Here is a 13,410-nt window from a genome sequence, read left to right as displayed (position 1 = left end):
TTAGACAGACTAGCTAGAATTTTAGCCCTTAACATTAGTGAGGCAATTGGGGTTAAGTGATTTGCCCAGTGTCACACAGCTAGTAAGGGTTAAGTGTCTGAGGCTGGATTTGAACTCAGGTACTCCTGACTCCAGGGCCAGTGCTCTATCCACTGTGCCACCTAGCTGTCCCTATGTACACTGTTAATAGCACTTCTGGCCAAAATTTCTAGGGTATTGTCCTAATAGTTTCATATATCTCTTGCTCCATAAGTAATGGTAGTGGAGGTGATATAATACTCCCTCACTCTGAAGGCTTCCACAACTTGGTGAGGAGTCAAAAAATAGAGAGGATATGGAAGAAGGGCAAAGATTTATATTTTCTCAAGAATATTTACGTAACAGTAGAGTCAAGTATCAGGTATTTCTTCAGTATATAAACACCTACTCTTATCTGGGCATTGGAAAGGTAGTTGGGAAAATTAAGTATAACTACTTGCTTCTAAGAGGTGAGGTTGGAGTAGCTACAGAAGTACAATTTCAAGATATGGTAAGGAGGGTAAGCAAACCACTACCAATCTGGGTTCTTTACATGGCTCCTATTCCTAGCTTTCTTTTCCCTGCTTGGGTTCTAGTTTGTTTAATCTAGGGTTTACACAAGTGTTAAGGTGGGGAGAGGAGTTGAATTAGAGCACTTCTTATGGATCTGATCTCCATGGAAACCTATGCAAACTTCAGTTCCATGGAAGTACTCCAATCTGCCTCTTTGACACACTTGAAATGTTAAGATAATCATAACTCACTTAATAAATTTATCAAAATGGCTTGTGCTACCATTCCTATTGAGATTCTTATCTTTTAAATTTGGAGTTATACAAATAAAACCCCCCAAATATCCATATCCTTTGAACTAGAGATTCTATTACTGAACTTCTATCCAAAGAAGCCATTGGTAAGAAGAAAGTCCCCATAATATATACAGCAGCACTTTTTTATGATAGCAAATAATTGGAAACAAAGTCAATTCCTATAAACTAGGGAATGGTTAAACAAACTGTGGCACATGAATATAATTGAATATTGCTGTGCTGTAAGGAATTGTGTGTGTCATAAATACAGAGATGATGAAAAGATTTATATGAATTTGTACACAGTGAAGTAAGCAGAGATAAGAAAACAATACACACAATAACTAAAACAATATAAGTGGAAATAATAACCACACACTGAAAAAATAAAAAATGAATGTGGGGGCAGCTAGGTGGTGCAGTGGATAGAGCACGGGCCCTGGAGTCAGGAGTGCCTGGGTTCAAATCCAGCTTCAGACACTTAACACTTACTAGCTGTGTGACCCTGGGCAAGTCACTTAACCCCAATTGCCTCACTAAAAAAAAAAAAAAGAATGTGACAAAATTAAAAAGATCAAATAGCACTTGAATGAAGATATATATTTATATATGAGGGGCAGCTAGATGGCACAGTGGATAAAGCACCGGCCCTGGATTCAGGAGTTCCTGAGTTCAAATCCAGCCTCAGAGACTTGACACTTCCTAGCTGTGTGACCCTGGGCAAGTCACTTAACCCCCATTGCCCCCCACACACAAAAAAGATATATGAGAGGACACCCCCAACCTATACCTTCACAGAGGTGGGAAGTCCACAACTATTATACCTGGCCCAGATTTTTTGTACTTCTTTAAGGAATCACTCAATTGTGCTGATTTCCCCCCTTCTCTTAAAATAATATTTGTTATATGGGAAGATTCTTCAGGAAGGAGAGAGGGAGAGATCCTTGGGATAACCATGATGATGTAAGAAACAGAAGACATTAATAAAAATTAGTTTAGAAAAGATTCTTATGTCCTTCCCAACTTTGTGTTACCTAAAGGAACATACAGATTACATATTTCATTTGCTAATTGAAATGAGAAATAAAATGGTAGACCTTGTGGTAAAGCCCTGAAATAAACACTTTCCCTTTTCCCAAAAGAACAACTGCATCTAGATTCTCTTTACAAAGGAGATGTGACTATCATCCCCTTGCCCTGCCAGTATTAGTGTCCCCAAAAGAGGAAATAGCAAAATTTCATACCATGGTGGAGAGAGCTCCTCATTTGAAGTCCAGTAGAGCTGCTCCACTTAGCTCCACTTAGATCAGGTGATCTCAAACTATTCTTTGGGTTGGGTTTTTTGTTTTTTGGTTTTTTTGTGAGGCAATTGGGATTAAGTGATTTGCCCAGGGTCACACAGCTAGTAAGTGTCAAATGTCTGAGGCTGGATTTGAACTCAGATCCTCCTGACTCCAGGGCTGGTGCTCTATCCACTGCGTCACCTAGTTGCCCCTTTGGTTGTTTTTAAATGCAAATAATAAAATACATAGGATAAGAAAGGAAAGGAGTTATATTGAACTAAAGATGTATTTTTCTTCTCATCCAAGTTCATGGACTCCCTGAAATCTATCCCAGGTCCTGGGATCTTTGAACCTCAGGCTAAAATGCCCTGACTTAGGTGATGGATAATAGCTTCCTATATATATATTTTCTATAATACAGAGAGAACATATCCATCCTCATTCCTGGGTCTATCCTAGTCATCACCTTTTGACCAATTCAAATTCTCTTGGATGAGTATGAGACTCTTCTTCCTGAGAGAATCCTTATAAGGAACCATTCCTTTGCCCACCCTCTCCATGCTTCCAAAATCCAATTCTACCATTTTTTTCTTTTTTAATAATATTTTATTTTCCCAATACATATAAAAATAATTTTAAGATTCATTTTAGTTTTTGTTGTTGTTGTTGTTGTTGTTTTGCAGGACAATGAGGGTTAAGTGACTTGCCCAGGGTCACACAGCTAGTAAGTGTCAAGTGTCTGAGGTCATATTTGAACTCAGGTAGTCCTGAATCCAGGGCCGGTGCTCTATCCAGTGCGCCACCTAGCTGCCCCTTTAAGATTCATTAAAAAAAAATTGAATTCCAAATTCTCTTCTTTCCTCCCTCTCCTATTCCCTCCCTGAGAGAGTAAGTCATTTGATACTGGTTATACATTTGCAAGCATGAAAATCATATTTCCATATTAGTCATTTTGTAAAAGAAAACACAGACACCCCCCCTCCCCCAAGAAAGAAAGCAACAAGTATTACACTTTGACCTGCATTCAGATTCCATCAGCTCTTTCTCTGGGAATCTATAGCATTTTTAATGGTGAGTCCTTTGGAATTGTTTTAGACCATTGTATTGCTGAGAATTGCCAAGTCATTCACAGTTCTTCATCATACCAATTCTACCATTTTTCTAACCTTGTTTGTGCATCCCAACCATACTACCACTTCTACCTTTCCTAAAGGTACCCCAATGATAAGGCCAGATAGCTATATATCTTGATACTTCATTTGCCTCTATTTTTCATATATGCACCCCTACCCTCAATCTGGTGCACATATTCAACTACACACTTTACTACCAGGACAAAAAACAATTTTCAAATGGTCCTTCTGGTGTCATCTAGCCTCCCCCAATTATTCATTTAAGAAATGTTCTGATCCTCATGGATCTTAACAAATACATCATGAGTATATCCCAGTAATATCCCCCAATTTTCTACCCTGTATATATGTTAAGAAGTTCTTCCACTGCCACAAAATGAATAAGATGGACTCTTTACCCCCTAATCTTCACTTGCCTTCTCTCTGCCAATACCTAATTCTGCTAACACCTAATTCTTTGTTGACTCAACTAATGCCATCAGTTCAGTTTTTGGACCTTTAGAGATAGATGGAGGCCATAGAGATTATCTAGCACAACTACCTTATTTTAAAGATGAAGATACTGATGATGGTGGCTGGGGTGGTCAAATGACTTATCCAACATCACATTGCTACTGAATGAATACCAGAGTCAAATTGATTCTCGGTTTGATACAATTTCCAGTCTACCATTTTTGGGGAAGCAGAGTGGGCCAGAGGAGAGGTCACTGGTTGTGGAGTCCCACCTCTGATATGCATTACATGTGTGACCTTGGATAAATCACTTTACCTCCCTGTGCCTCTTTTTCCTCATTAGTAAAATGATGTTTAACTATCAGGCCTCTGATATCCTTTCTAGTCCTTTGTTTTTCACAGGAAAAAATATCCTTAAACTGATCTAGGCCCATCACACTATGTTCTAAGCTCCAAATTCTGAAACAGTTCTAAGTGAATGGTTGCTGTGACTAGACTATATATGGTTCTACATTAGTGATGGTCTAAACATTCTCCACCAGCGCCATCCTCCGTCCCCTTCCAGAAACCCACCAAATACACTGCATGAAAACTTTAAGCTGACTGCGAGGATTATAGATCCCATAATTCTTGAGCCTAGTCATTTTAAAATATCCTCATTTCATCAGTGTGAGAGTACAGTTTCTACAAGCCCTATTAGATAGTTTAATAGGTTGCTGGGACCCCTCATGATCAAAGTGTTCTGCTTTTTTTTGGCAGGGCAATGGGGGTTAAGTGACTTGTCCAGGGTCACACAGCCAACAAGTGTCAAGTGTCTGAGGCCAGATTTGAACTCAGGAACTCCTGAATACCGGTCCGGTGCTTTATCCACTGCGCCACCTAGCCACCCCCTTGTTCTGCTTTATTTACAGAGGGTCTGGCATCTTTTTTGATAAGCTTGAAAAGTCTTTACTTTCCGATTTGGTGATAGGTGCTTGAGCTCCACTTGGCACAGCCTTTCAGAATGCTGTGGGAATTCCAAACCACATAGAGGAGAGGAGAGGTTAGTTGTGTTATGGGCTCAGGCCACCCTAGAAGTTCTCTGGGGTACATCAAAGAACCTTCTCCTTGAGAAATTAAACCAAAGGACAGATACACCTAAAGAGATAAGTGGAACCTGATCAGGACTGAGCTAGCTCCAGGACCATCACCTTTCATTCCAGTCTCCCCCACCCCTGGGGAGATAAGATTCAGTGTGGCTGCTGCCTTTGTGGTGGGAGGAGGAGAGAGATGGCTTGAGAGATCCAAAGCCACCTCACACCCAACTCCCCCAGCCACCACCAGTGGGGGATGGTCATCCCTCCAAAAAGGAACTTTCCACAGTCAGATGATCACCCCCACCAGTCCTCTGTAAAAATATCTGCCTGTCTCCTGCTCGAGGAGATTGGTATCTCAGAGCCAAGCTCTGTGCCATGTCTTCTCCCCATGAGAAGTCCAAGGATTTCTCTCTTGGTTTCCCTTCCCCAGCCCCTAAATAAACTATTATCTTATTCTATTGAATTTGTGTGCAAGAGTGTGTAATTCTTTAAAGAGGAATTCCTAAGAAGCCCAAACCCCTACCCCCAACTCCTACCCCTAACCCCCCACCTATTTCCCCACAGCAGTTGTAATAATTGATAAAATCCCAAGGAGTCTCGAAGGGTATGGATGGGCTCTAAACCTTAACAGGATAGTATTCAAGTCCAAGCTCTCAAGCAGGCTGGACGCTTCGATCAAGCGTCTTGAATCCCTCTGCCACAGTATAACCTAAAGGACGATAGTTTAGTTCTTTGCACGCATGGTTTGTTGTTGTTGTTGTTGTTGTTGTTGTTGTTGTTGTTGTTGTTTGGATTAGGCTTCTATCTCGTTTTGTTTGGCATTCACAACTGTATAGTAGCTTTCATATAGGGATAAGTGGGATTGGTTGAAAGAGTTCATGTTGGAGAGTAGACAGAATTCAGAATTTCCTGTTACTGAAAGAGCAGAGCAAACAAAGGGCACAGATAGCAGGTGAGGAGTGGAGAGTTTGGGGAGTGGAGAAAGTGGCTCAGGAGGAAGTAGTCTCTTCCTCATTTCAGAGCCAGTGAAAGTCTGGGATAGATTCTGGCTCCAGTCGGATTGAGGATAAAAGAGGAACAGATTAAAGATGATGCAATTCGAGGGCACCGAGAACCGAAGTCTCCTTCCCATAGTGAAGTATAAGACCCCAAATTTAGAACCCGAACATGTAATCTTAGTCTTCCAATTCTCTGGCCTTTAGGCCAAAAATCACTTCCAAAAATGCTTTGTTCTTAAAGGCCCCCAAACACTGTGTCACACTCCCTTCTCTTCCCAATATCGTCTCTGTCACTGGTTATACCTAAGGACCTTTCCTCCCACCCCAATTGTCACTCTTTTGGATTTTTCCAGGCATAATCCATTTGCATCTTTATCCCGCTCCAAAATTTGAAGACAAAAGCAAACAAGCGGGAATGGGAAGCAGGAAATCACAATTTGGAAAGTTTATGAACACTAAAAGTTTCTGAGTTTGATTGCTTTGCACGAAATCTCAGAGATTAATTTTGTCCAGTAGGTGGCTCCCAATCCTCAACTATTATAAAATATTCCTTAAATTAGGAAAAGTTTGACGTGGCCAAAAACTTCTGTCTGAACTTAAAATATCTCAACAGCTTCTCAACCGTGGCTCGTTGGTCTAGGGGTATGATTCTCGCTTAGGGTGCGAGAGGTCCCGGGTTCAAATCCCGGACGAGCCCTGTTTTTACAAAACCTCTGGAAAGGACTTCTGTTTCGCGATCAGTAGTGGAAGACACAAAGCTCCTATATTTTTCTCAACTTCCCATACGAGAAAAAAGAAGAAAAAATCCTTTTCAAGATAATTTTACTCTTAAATTATTGATGTAAAACATCTACATGTATTCATTGGATTTTTTTTAAACCAACAGTGCTGTGTGCACAACAGATAAAGAAAACTTGTACTCTACAATACTTAACATATATGACCCAAGCAGCAAAATGCCCTTATTCATTGAATTTTAGTTTACATGCATAAGGACGCTTAGTATAGTCAATTCACCATGCCAGGTTCTCAGGATACAAAAAGCAAAAATAAAATCCGTCCCTGTTCTCTCCTAGGAAATTTAGCAGAAAACCATACAACTAGTTTCCCTGAGTTTGAAAAAAAAGTACTTATTTGATATATTATAGGTTCCATTCTTTGCTGTAAACACCAGGAGACCAAAGATAGATAGTACAGGATGTCCTAAACGTCTCAGTGCAGTTTTGAATTTTAATAGCTGTGTGTTCTGTACAATACTACACCCTGTACAATACTTATACAAAGCCATTGTCTCCAGAAGTGACCATTTATTTATTTTTTTGGCCTTCCAAGTCACTAATGTTTCCGGTGGTCACTATTGTAGTATATCGAGGCATAGTATATTGTGCAAGCTAGGTGGTGCAGTGGATAGCACAGGCCTGCCTCTCTCTCTCTCTCTCTTTGCAGGGCAATGAGGTTTAAATGACTTGCACAGGGTCACACAGCTGGTAAGTGTCAAGTGTCTGAGGCAGATTTGAACTTAGGTCCTCCTGAATTCAGGGCCGGTGCTTTATCCACTGCACCACCTAGCTGCCCCACCTTGCCTCTCTTAAATCCTATTCACTTGCAAGTCAAGACTTCACCTTTCTGATGTCATTGCTCCTCTTTGAGAAAGAAGGAGGTAGGATAAATGGTTTGGGAGAGGTTTATATGTGCATGAGTAAACTCCCTCCATACACACACATTTGTGAAGTTCTACATAGCATTTCTAATTTTTTTTTTCCCTGCCCTATTCACAGTCTCCTCTTTCATTTCCAAGGCCTGACTCCGGCTCAAAGCCCCTATTAGAATACTGACTCCTAATAAGTGTCTATTTTCTGTAGGTATTTAAAACATCAGAACTTAAAGTTCCCTCTAGGTATCCTTCTGTATGTGTTTTTAATAATTCCATCTTCCACCAAAACCTAAGAGTGAGCCCTCTCTGAATAGATTTACTTACAAGCAGGATAATCATGTTTGCCCCTCAGCTTTCTCTAGGAATCTATCACTCCCTGAGTGGATTCCCATTTTTGTGCTAAACCAAAATTCAGAAAGTAAGTATCATTGTGAAGATGAGAAACTCTTATTATTCCCTGTGAGATGTGGATTCCTCTGTACTCATGGATGGCACCAGGGCTCATAGTTAACTTCTATGCTGGGACATCTGAAAAGATTTTTAAAAAACCCACAAACAATCCCTGAAATTTGTTTATGATATTTTGTGGAGTCTTCCAACCGTCTCTTCAAAGACTAGGTATAACCCCATCTTCAGTTCACTGTTCCAGTGTTCCAAAGAGTGCACCTGCTGGCTTCTTGGACAATAGGGATCAATAGAAAATACAGGAAATACTTAACCCCTCCCCATTCTGTGGTCACAGTTGGGACTAGATTTTAGCCAGGTAATCAGCTGCACAGGAGGATGGGGTAGGGAGAACAATGAAGGTCCCTTACATATCTTATGTGTACATTTTTTAATATTAAAAATATTAAGGGGCAGCTAGGTGGCACAGTGGATAGATCACTGGCCCAGGATTCAGGAGGACCTGAGTTCAATTTGGCCTCAGACACTTAACACTAGCTGTGTGACCCTGGGCAAGTCACTTAACCCCAATTGCCTCACCAAAAAAAAAAAATGAACTCTCTGTGATGTCAGATGGCATACTTGGTCTACTCCCTCAAGATGCCAAAGTTCTGCTCTTTTCATGATTGGCATGTTGGGGAATTAAGAGATACTCAGACCATTATCATGTTTCCTCACTATTTTCTTAGGTTGGACTAGCATAATTTGTTTGACAAGATCTCCATTCCCCTAATGCTCAAGAAGGAATTGAAGAGTTGGAATGAAGTAGGGGAGGGAAGGGCATCAGAGGATCCTGGGCCTCTTCTGGAATTCTCATTAGAGGGAGAGATTTGGAAAACTTCCCCCCCCCTTTATTTAGTATTTTATTTACCCCCAATTATATGTAAAAACAATTTAAAGGGGGCAGCTAGGTGGCACAGTGGATAAAGCACCGGCCCTGGATTAAGGAGTACCTGAGTTCAAATCTCACCCCAGATACTTGTCACTTACTAGCTGTGTGACCCTGGGCAAGTCACTTAACCCCCATTGCCTGCCAAAAAACCAAAACAATTTAAACATCAATTTTAAAAACTTTGAATTCTAAATTCTCTCCCTTCCTATCCCCTGTCTCCCTTTGAAAAGGCAAGCAATTCAATATATGTTATACATGTGTGGTCATGCAAAACATTCCCATACTGGACATGTGAAAGAAAACAGACAAAAAACCCTCAAGAAAAATAAGTAAAAAAAAATTATGCTTCAACTTGGATTCAGACATGATCAGTTCTTTCTCTGGGGATGGATAGCATTTCTCACCATGCTTCCTTCAGAGTTCTCTTGGATCATTGCATTACTGAGAATAGCTAAGTCATTCACAGTTGATCATTTTACAATATACAGACATTTCACTTTGCATCAGCTCATGTAAGTCTTTCCAGGTTTTTCTGAGCACCCTGCTCATCATTTCTTTTAGCACATCATAATCATATACCACAATTTGTTCAGCCATTTCAAATGGATGCACATACCCTCAATTTCCAACTCTGCCACCAGAAAAGAGCTGTTATATGTATTTTTATACTTATAGGTCCTTTTCCTTTTTGGTTTTTATTCCTTTTTTTTTTTTTTTTGATGCAGACCTGATAGTGATATTGCTAGGTTAAAGAGTATGCATGGCTTTATAGACCTTGGGAAAACTTTTAAATCAAACTTTTTTTCCCCCTGGGGAAGATGAGTCTGTTGCTAAGTCTGTGGAACTCTAAATTCTCTTTTCTTTTTAGCTACAATGTTGCTACATAAAAGAGTTGTACTTGCTTCATGATAAGGAATGAAAACAAATGAGCCCAAAGTCAAAGACCTTCTGTTCTAGAGGAGAGAAGAAAAGGCTACAAAATAACATTTTTTTTCTCCTTAGCTCTCTTTCTCTCTTGTTGTTCTCTGTGTCTTTGTATTTCTGTCTCATCTTTCTGAATATCTGTGATTCTTTCTTGAAAAACAGGACAAGGCAGACAGCTTCTTAAAGTGTTCCTGGGCTCTAGACAAACTGGGACCTGCCAGTCCAGGATTTTGACAGGTACTAAGTTCATTTCCATGATAGTCAATGTTTAGCAAAGACCAGAAAGATATCCTATTCATTGCCAAGAACAAAAAAGAGAAGAAAGTATGATTAGATTTGAGAAACTGCTCATGTACCCAGTACTAATTTAAACAGAGTTTAGTCCACTATTCTATGGCATTAAAGAGCATTAAAATTGTGAGAGTTGGCTGAGAGAATCTGCGCTATCTGGCTGGTGAGGGTGGGTGCAGAGCAGCAACAATTGGATGAGGTGGGTGAGGGAACAGATATTTATTAAGCATCTAATATGTAACAGGTATAGTGCAAAGAACTTTACTGGTATTATACCATTTGAAGATAAGAACATGGTGAACATAAGAACAGGAAGTGCTGGAATATGGTTGGGGGTGGGGGGGAGGTATGTGCTGCCCAAAGAGCTTAGATTCTCTTTTTCCTTCAAATATGTAAACTGTGAAGTGTAATTGTAATTTTAAAAAACAACAAATATTTAGTAACCACCTACTATGTGCAGAGCATAGTTACCTTAGGGACTGAGGGAGTGATATAGTGGGAAAATGGGGTACGGGTTGGGGTTCTTGGGAATTCCTCTTTAAAGAATTACACCCTCTTGCACACAAAACTTAGTTAGAACAAGGTGATAGTTTATTTAGGAGCAAGGGAAGGGTGGGGTGGGGGGGAGGGAAACCATGAAAGAAATCCTTAGACTTTTCATGGGGAGATTTGGCATAAAGCACATGGTTCAGAGGTACCAAATCTCCTCGAACAGGAGACTGGAAGGTACTTTTATAGAGGACTGATGGGGGTGGACCATCTGCCCGTGAAAAGTTCCTTTAGTGAGAGAGGACCATCCCCCACTGGTGGTAGCTGGGGGAATTGGGTGAGCAGTGGAGGACCATCCCCCACTGGTAGTGACTAAAGGAATTGGGTGAGGGGTGGCTATGGATCCCTCTTCAGGACACAAAGGCCGAAGCCACACCCAAACTTATCTCCCCAGGATAAGGGAGACCGGAATGAAGGGTAGGAATCCCAAGCTAGCTCAGTCCTATTTGGTTCCTCTAGGCGTTATCTGTCCTCTGGTTTAGTTTCTCAAGAAGATTCCTCGGTGTGCCCCAGAGAAATTCTGGGGTGCTCTGCGCCCCATGACATTCCCCACTTCTCTATATATAAGGAAAGGGGACGAAGATTCTTCTGAAACTGCTTCATGCTGACCGGGGGGTCGAAGAATCACGGCGCAAGGGAGGGGGAGGGGAGAGAAGTGGAGAAGGCCTGGAATGCTCGGAGTTGTGAGGGGCCCAGAGAGTCCAGAGGCAACACGTAGGCACAGTGCCATGAATCCTTGAGCCTAGATGGAACAGACTTAAACAAAAAAAATTAAAACTGACCAGAGCAAAAAAGGAAAAGGGACTTTATCAGATCAGGAGTCAAGTGGGACCTTTTTGCAGGACAGGGTGTGGCCTGCTTTACAGGAGGGAGTTCCAGCCTAATTCTGTGATAGGCAGTGTCTGTCTACATTAAGGGTCCTTTTATCCCATCCCCACTTTGTGCCTTGATTGCATGCTAGGACCTAAACCAGAGAGGAGGACAGAGGTCGCCCCAAAACCATTCCTAGGCTTGCCTCCTATGTCCAGCTTGGCCATAGGCTTGACACGATGCTGGTCAGGAGAGCAAGCTGCAGAGCCGATCTCTTGGGTGCTGCCCTGGGGACAAAGAGGTAGGAGAGCAGGCCTCACCTTCGTGTGGCGTCCCCCACTTCTGTGTTCCGGTTTACTGCAGCTGCCAGAATCTCGGCCAGCCAGAGTTCTGCTGGTAGCAGATGTGGTGATGGCTGCTGCTATTATATGAGCTTGGTCTATGGAGCGGGCACGAGCCATCTTTTCTCTCTCTTTGGCTACTGCAAGGTCCCTGTTATTAAAAATCTTAAAAGCAATGTCAAGGAGTTGTGAGGATGGAATCTGGGGACCCCAGTCTAACTTCTGGAGCTCTCTCCTAATGTCAGGAGCAGACTGGCTGATAAAATGAATATTGAGGACAGTAATTCCTACATCTCTTTGGGGGTCTAGGTTAGTATATTTCTTCAGAGAGTCTGCTAAGCGGCTCATGAAGACAGCAGGATTTTCATCAGACCCCTGTGTTATCTCCCTCACCTTTCCATAATTGACTTGTTTCTTAACCCCCCTTCTCATTCCCTCAACTAGGCAGGTGATCATGTGATTTCTACGAGCTCTGTCTTCCCTGTTATCATAGTTCCATCTCGGTTCTATGACCGGGACAGCTGTAAAACCAGGGACCCCAACCCAATTTCCAACCTGCGAGTGTTCATCCCCAACTTGTACCGCCAGGTCCCAAATCTGTTTTTTTTCGTCAGGGGTACAACAGCTGGCAAGAATAATTTGCAAATCGGTCCAGGAAAGGTCAAACTCCAGTGTCACAGACTTAAAGCCATCTATGAACTTTGTGGGGTTCTCTGAGTAACTCCCCAATTTCTCTTTAATCTGAGATAACCTGCTTATAGAAAAAGGGGCACGCCTTAATGTTGTGCCCTTCCCAATGGGAAATTCCCTTAATGGAAGCAGGGAAGCAGTGGGAGACACTGGTAAAGACCTGGGTTGGGGAGATAGCTCAGGTGGAGACAGAGGATTGGGCGCAGGGCCCAGTGGGGGAGGGGTGACAGCCTTTGGCTGTGGAGTAGGTGGGGGAGGGGAAACAGTCTTTGGCTGCAGCATGGGTGGAGATGGGGAAAGGGAGATAGCCATAGGTGACTGCAGATTAGGTAAAGCAGATGGGGTCGGCTGAATGGAAAAAACAGGAGAAATGGGAACATATTGGAGTTCCCCCTGATTGTAAATGGGGTAGAGCAGGATAGAAGGAGACTGATATCCACTCCCCGTGTGGCACAGGGAATTGGTTCTGAGATCAGCCGGTGGGCAAGGAGAGGTCTCAGTCATAGAGTGATATGACTGTGGTTGACCCATAGGTACGGAAGCAGGCGGAGAAGGAGTGGAACGAGAAACAGGTAGGGAATGAGTTTGAGGAGGAGGGGAGGCTGAGGTCTCAGAGTAGGTGCCCGAAGAGTTAGCGAATTGCTTGGGCTTGTGGTGATTCTCAACCGGCAAGGGGACCTCATCCTTTCCCTTTGACTTCTGGCTCAAACTCATAAAAGCCGATACGTATGGAATCTCTGTCCATCTCCCTTCACGCTTGCAAAACTTGTCCAATTGCAAGATGGTATTATAATTAAGGGTGCCGTGTACAGGCCAATTTCCTTCACTTCCTAGAGGATAATGTGGCCATAAACTGTTACAAAAATGTATCATACATCTCTTTCTTAGGTTTTTAAGTTCCAGTCTAGTCCAATCTCTTAGGATGCACCCCAGAGGTGAATTTTTCGGAACACTCCCTTTCTGTCCCATAACTACTGTCTAAGGAGAATAGTCTGAACCAAGAGCAGAGAGCTGGTAAGGGATAGACACATAAGCATAAATGTTC

The 13,410-nt window shown here is 42.1% G+C and overlaps 1 non-coding gene across 1 annotated transcript; it reads left to right on the top strand.

The window, feature by feature from the left end:
• Positions 1 to 6,395: 6,395 nt before the first annotated feature.
• On the top strand, positions 6,396 to 6,467 carry TRNAP-AGG. The gene has a single exon. It is a non-coding gene; the product is annotated as a tRNA-Pro (tRNA).
• The last annotated feature ends 6,943 nt before the right edge of the window (positions 6,468 to 13,410 follow it).

This window comes from Dromiciops gliroides, chromosome 2 (assembly GCF_019393635.1).
Source record: "Dromiciops gliroides isolate mDroGli1 chromosome 2, mDroGli1.pri, whole genome shotgun sequence".
Lineage (NCBI taxonomy): Eukaryota > Metazoa > Chordata > Mammalia > Microbiotheria > Microbiotheriidae > Dromiciops > Dromiciops gliroides.
This window is presented reverse-complemented; position numbering and strand designations above follow the sequence as displayed.